Source organism: Oncorhynchus mykiss, chromosome 10 (genome assembly GCF_013265735.2).
Source record: "Oncorhynchus mykiss isolate Arlee chromosome 10, USDA_OmykA_1.1, whole genome shotgun sequence".
In the NCBI taxonomy this organism is placed as follows: Eukaryota; Metazoa; Chordata; class Actinopteri; order Salmoniformes; family Salmonidae; genus Oncorhynchus; species Oncorhynchus mykiss.
The window spans coordinates 61,968,753-61,975,139 of NC_048574.1; the positions used below are offsets into that span (position 1 = coordinate 61,968,753).

Genomic DNA, 6,387 nt, shown 5'->3' on the forward strand with positions numbered 1-6,387 from the left:
GTGGTAAATTCAATTGATTGGACATGATTTGGAAAGGAAAACACCTGTCTATAGAAAAGGTTCCACAGTTGACAGTGCATAACAGAGCAAAAACTATGCCACGAGGTCAAAGGAATAGTCTGTCGAGCTTCGAGACAGGATTGTGTCGAGGCACAGATCTGGGGAAGGGTACCAAAAAAAATGTCTGCAGCATTGAAGGTCCCCAAGAACACAGTGGCCTCCATCATTCTTAAAATGTAAAAAGTTTGGAACCGAGGCTCTTAATAGAGCTGGCCGCACAGCCAAACTGAGCAAACAGGGGAGAAGGGCCTTTGTCAGGGAGGTAATTAGGAACCTGATGGTCACTGAAAGACCTCCAGAGTTCCTTTGTTGAGATGGGAGAACCTTCCAAAAGGACAACCATCTCTGCAGCACTCCACCAATCAGATCTTTATGGTAGACGGAAGCCACTCCTGAGTAAAAAGCACATGACAGACCGTTTGGAGTTTGCCAAAAGGCACCTAAAGACTCTCAGACCATGAGAAACAAGATTCTCTGGTCTGATGAAACCTGATGAAACCAAGGAGGAAACCTGGCACCATCCCTACGTTGAAGTATGGTGGTGGCCGCATCCTGCTGTGGGGATGTTTTTCAGCGGCAGGGACTGGGAGACTAGTCCGGAATGAGGCAAAGATGAACGGAGAAAAATACAGAGAGATCCTTGATGAAAACATGCTCCAGAGTGCTCAGTACCTCAGACTAGGGCAAAGTTTCACCTTCCAACAGGACAACAACCCTAAGCCCACAGCCAAGACAACGCAGGAGTGGCCAAGGGACAAGTCTCTGAATGTCCTTGAGTGGCCCAGCCAGAGCCCGGACTTGAACCTGATCTAACATTTCTAGATAGACCTGCAAATAGCTGTGCAGCGACGCTCCCCATCCAACCTGACAGAGCTTGAGAGGATCTGCCGAGAAGAGTGGGAGAAACTCCCCAAACACAGGTGTGCCAAGCTTGTAGCGTCATACCCAAGAAGACGCAAGTCATTAATTGCTGCCAAAGGTGCTTCAACAAAGTACTGAGAACGGGTCTGAATACTTATGTAAATGTCATTTCATTTGATAGAATTTTTAGCAAATCTAAACCTGTTTTTTTCATTTTCATTATGGGGTATGTGTGTAGATTGGAGGGGGAAAAACTATTTAATCCATTTTAGAATAAGGCTGTTACTTAACAAAATGAGGAAAAAGTCAAGGGGTCTGAATACTTTCCGAATGCACTGCATGTACCAAAATACTTCTTAAATCTATGGGCTTTTTTTAATGTAGTTCTGCCGTGTGTAATATGCGGTAGTCTGCTGCACCACGGTACCCACTTGATTTGTCTACTGCACCACAGTACCCACTTGATTTGTCTACTGCACCACAGTACCCACTTGATTTGTCTACTGCACCACAGTACCCACTTGATTTGTCTACTGCACCACAGTACCCACTTGATTTATCTACTGCACCACAGTACCCACTTGATTTGCCTACTGCACCACAGTACCCACTTGATTTGTCTACTGCACCACAGTACCCACTTGATTTGTCTACTGCACCACAGTACCCACTTGATTTGTCTACTGCACCACAGTACCCACTTGATTTGCCTGCTGCACTATAGTACCCATTTGATTTGTCTACCTACTACTAATGTTATTATAAATCTTACTGATAAAAGAACAAATGTAAAAACTTTAGCTCCTCTCTAACTCCTCCAAGATGTACCATCTGCAGGGTGTCTTTCGATTGGTCCTCGCTTGTTTAGGCTTAAATCCAGAGTCCTTGGCCTTCTTTCGTGTAATTATCATAGTCCAGATGGGAAGCTGCCACGTATGATAAAGGAGATTTATTCCCCTCCCCCCAAGTGTTTTTGAAATGATTATTTTTAACCCTTATTTTACCAGGTTTGAGGGAATGGTTGGAATGGCGCAATGATACAACCTGAGGGGTATGTTACATAACAACCAGAAAAAAAAAATAGAGATTTTTGGACCCATTCACCTGATGTTTGTTTGCACAGACACCGCCATTCTCCATCTATATAGTGAGAACATTGCTTGCATAGGATATTAATAATCCTAACACATGGCCTAGCCCAAACATAGAGGACGATTAGGCAAGGTATATTAACATGCCATAGATGTGTTTGAGATGTGTTGTACAGTAAGCTCCAAAAGTATTGGGACAGTGACCCATTTGTTGTTTTGGCTCTGTACTCCAGTACGTTGGATTTTACATTATTAAATGACTATGGAGGTTAAAGTGCAGACTGTCAGCTTTAATTTGAGTGTATTATCATCCATATCGGGTCAACCGTTTAGAAATTACACCACTTTTTGTACATAGCCCCTCCCATTTAAGGGGACCAAAAGTATTGGGCAAAATCCACTTATGTGTATTAAAGTAGTCAAATGTTTAGTATTTTGTCCCGTATTCCTTGCACGCAATGATTACATCAAGCGTGTGACTCTGCAAACTTGTTGGATGCATTTGCTGTTTGTTTTGGTTGTGTTTCAGATTAATTGTGGCCCAATAGAAATAATGTGTTGTCATTATGAAGTCCATTTTATTGTATATATAGGAATATAATGTTTCTAAACACTTCTACATTAATGTAGATGCTACATTGGTTACGGAGAGTCCTGAATTAATTGGGGGGGTTAGAGAGATGTTAACAGTTAATCAGTGTTAGGTCGGCGAGAATACATTTTACCAGACATGTTTATTGGTCTACAGGTCAATTTGCATTCATTTTGAAATTAAATTGGCTTGTGTGTATTTTTGTTAGTCGTCATGCATCTTAAATATCACAGCATACAGAGACTATAGCCTACCTACCACCTGTCAGACAGCGCAACAGTAGCTCCTCAAAAAGCCTGTAGACTATAGAGTGAAACCTGCTTTTGTAAACTCAGTAATTGCGCAACAAATAACATTTCTAAATAGAATCGCATTAAAAAAAAAAGTTGTGGCCATGATTTAAAAAGGACCTATTTTTATCTCTCAATCTCAACTCGCAATTCATTCAGATTCATCCATTCAAACGCATAGTCTATAGCCTGCCTGCCTACCGTTGACTAACAGCACATCACCCATCACTTCGTAATGTGACCTTGAGGCAGCATAATTGTTTGAAACCTGATTTCCAGTGTTTTTGATACTCAAGGTGCGGGTTGATGGTCACTAGACTTGATACTCAATGTTATGGATTATTCTCATATGTTGATGGTTGACGCCAGACTGGATGTAAAAGGACCGAGGACACACTGATGTATTCACTGTTGTATTGTAGACCTCCTGTGAACTCTGATTCTGTAGCAACTGACAGTCATTGCCTTTTTGTTTGAACTTCCTACTAGACTCTCAGGCTGGTGTTTTCAGAACATTTGGTGCTGTCTGATTAGGATATAAAAGGGCATGTCTCCAAGGTTGTGGAGTCTAGACATAGGCCTGCATAACACGTTTATTTCGTACCTAATCAAAGACAGATCCTAGTATATTTATATTATACTGTACTATATACTGTATTATATACACTGTCAAATCCAAAGGCAGTTTAATATAAATAACGTGTTGCTGATAGTGAAATTGCGCCACCCACTGGTAAATAGAGGGATACTAAGAATTTACTCTGATGTACAATAATAGGTGGTGGTAGGACAAAATATTTGATTCCACACCTGACGCAACAAACACAAATCTACTGTATTCTCTAATAGCCAGTCGACAGGCCTCCATCTATAAATTCACGGAACAAATGTACATTAAATAATAGTGTAATGGGCATTGCTAAACTCAGAAGTAGGTAAAGATAATTAGCCAGTTTCAACTAACTTTATATTTCTCATGAAAGGACGAAATATTCTAGCTATTTACAATGTAGCTATTTCAATGATACAGTATGTTAGCTAGCTAGAATACACTTGCTAGGAAATACATTTTAGGCTAACTGTTCATTTTTAGTTTGAATATACATTTTTGTAGTCAGCCTTGCCATATCAAGGTCAGTTTCAATTGATAAAAGTAGCTAACGTTATCACGCTACATACCTATTAGCTTAAAAAGTTCGCCTAAATCAGCAAGTGATGGTGGCCAGGTTCTGTTGCTATAACAAGCTATTAGCAGTTAGCTATCTAACTGTTGCTTGTAACGTCGTTAGCGGGATAGCTAGTTAGCTCAAACTGCTTTTATTCACACGGATTAGTTAGCAAACAATTACACATTTAACGTTTGCTAAGTTAGACAGTTGGCTACTAGTAACGTTATCTATGTATGATAGGATGATTAGCTGGTTAGCTCACGTGTGCTAACTTCAGCTAACTTTCAACTAGGCTAGCTAGCTTTGTGATTCATAGTGAAAATGCGCTTATTACATTAACTAAATAGCGAAGTTTGTTATAACGGAGGACAATATGTTTGTCTTGTCCAACTTGCGTTAGCTAGCTAGCTAGATAACTTCTAGCCGAAAGTGTAGTTCCACAAACGTTAGCTAGCTATGTAGCTAGATCAAAGTTAGCTAGCGCTGGCATTAATACTCTGAAGCGTGAACGTTGCACTAAATTAACTTTACTTACCTTTATTCAAGCAGATCCTCTTAATCTCATGCAATGTCTCTCATCATGTCTCTTTCAGATGTAGGCTTGCGTGAAAGTGAAATGGTCCCGGGTACTTATGAGTCAGAGGCTAGGATTAGTTACTCAAACCAATTGAACATTACTGGTGCATATATTGCTCTTGTGCGCGAAATCTTAAAAAACATACTTCAAGCACCAGAACAGGGCGAAACAATTGCGCTGTCGGAGAAGGACACTGTTTACTGGTTATTAGTACAGCAGGCGGGAGTCTAACAATCAATCATTCAAATGTATTTATAAAGCCCTTTTCACATCCGCAAATGTCACAAAGTGTTATACAGAAACCCAGCCTAAAAACCAAAACAGCAACCAATGCAGATGTAGAAGCACGGTGGCTAGGAAAAACTCTAGAAAGGCAGGAACCGAGGAAGAATCAAATGAAATCAAATGTATTTGTCACATACACATGGTTAGCAGATGTTAATGCGAGTGTAGCGAAATGCTTTGGCGACTGCACTTGTAGAAACTTTCAAAGTTCTTGAAATGCTTCGTATTGACTGACCTTCATGTCTTAAAGTAATTTCTCTTTGCTTATTTCAGCTTTTCTTGTCGTACTATAGACTTGGTTTTACCAAATAGGGCTATCTTCTGTATACACCCCCTACATTGTCTCAACACAACTGATTGTCTCAAACGCATTAAGAAGGAAAGAAATTCCACAAATTAACTTTTAAGAAGGCACACCTGTTAATTGAAATGCATTCCAGGTGACTACCTCATGAAGCTGGTTGAGAGAATGCCAAGAGTGTGCAAAGCTGTCATCAAGGCAAAGGGTAGCTACTTTGAAGAATCTCAAATATAAAATATATTTTGATTTGTTCAACACTTTTTTTTTGGTTACTACATGATTCCATATGTGTTATTTCATAGTTTTGATGTCTTCACTATTATTCTACAATGTAGAAAATAGTCAAAATAAAGAAAGAGCCTTGAATGAGTAGGTGCTCTAAAACCTTTGACCGGTAGTGTATGTATGGCTTGACAATGACAGCAGTGGAGTTGGCAAAAGCACAAACAGATCTGGGACCAGGCTAGCTCTAATCTAGACCATATACACTGTATCTAAAACATGTAGTAAAAGCTGAAGCAAGAACACATATATTTTCTTCAGAAAATGGACCTTTTCTAGTTTCTGAAGGATTCTCATTGCCAGTTGATGGAGCTCTGAAATGTTTCTTTAATCAATGACTACCCCTGGCCTGGATGAGTTTCATTGAACAGGCTGTGTATCAAATGTTGGTCCTTACCGGTCTATGGTTGTCACTCAACTCATACTATCCCGCTAAGCTAAAGTCTAAGTGTTATCTCTATGAGCTTCAGGTCTCAGGCAAGGTTACCCGTCAGGCAAATGAGAGCACGTAGCTCAGCGAACTAACTACCAGGTTACCTCTGCTACGACACCTTTCAAGTTATTTTGGTCCTCTTAGGGTAAGATATAGATATCCAATCAAAAGTCTGATCAACTCTTTCTCCACTATGACGTTTCCTAATTCTGCAAATCTGCATGCTTGCATACAGTCATCAAAGGCAGCAATGAATTGGCCTTGAGGAAAACTGAAGATTTGAAAAATACGGTTATTTCTCAAGGACTTTCTTCTCTTGAGTGTTCAATCTCCCCTCTTTGAACACAGCTACTGTGTGCTGAACCTCGCTCTCTCGCTCGCTGCCACTTCACTGAGCACATCTCTCAGCCCCCCCATCCTGAGCACATCTCTCAGCCCCCCATCCT

At 40.3% G+C, this 6,387-nt stretch overlaps 1 protein-coding gene across 1 annotated transcript in view; it reads right to left on the minus strand.

The window, feature by feature from the left end:
- Positions 1-4,888, minus strand: part of gne (glucosamine (UDP-N-acetyl)-2-epimerase/N-acetylmannosamine kinase) — a 32,190-nt gene extending 27,302 nt beyond the window's left edge. The window contains exon 1 of the mRNA XM_036933586.1: positions 4,599-4,888. The gene's annotated coding sequence lies outside the window, so the exon portion shown is untranslated. The remainder of the gene's footprint in view (positions 1-4,598) is intronic.
- Positions 4,889-6,387: the final 1,499 nt, after the last annotated feature.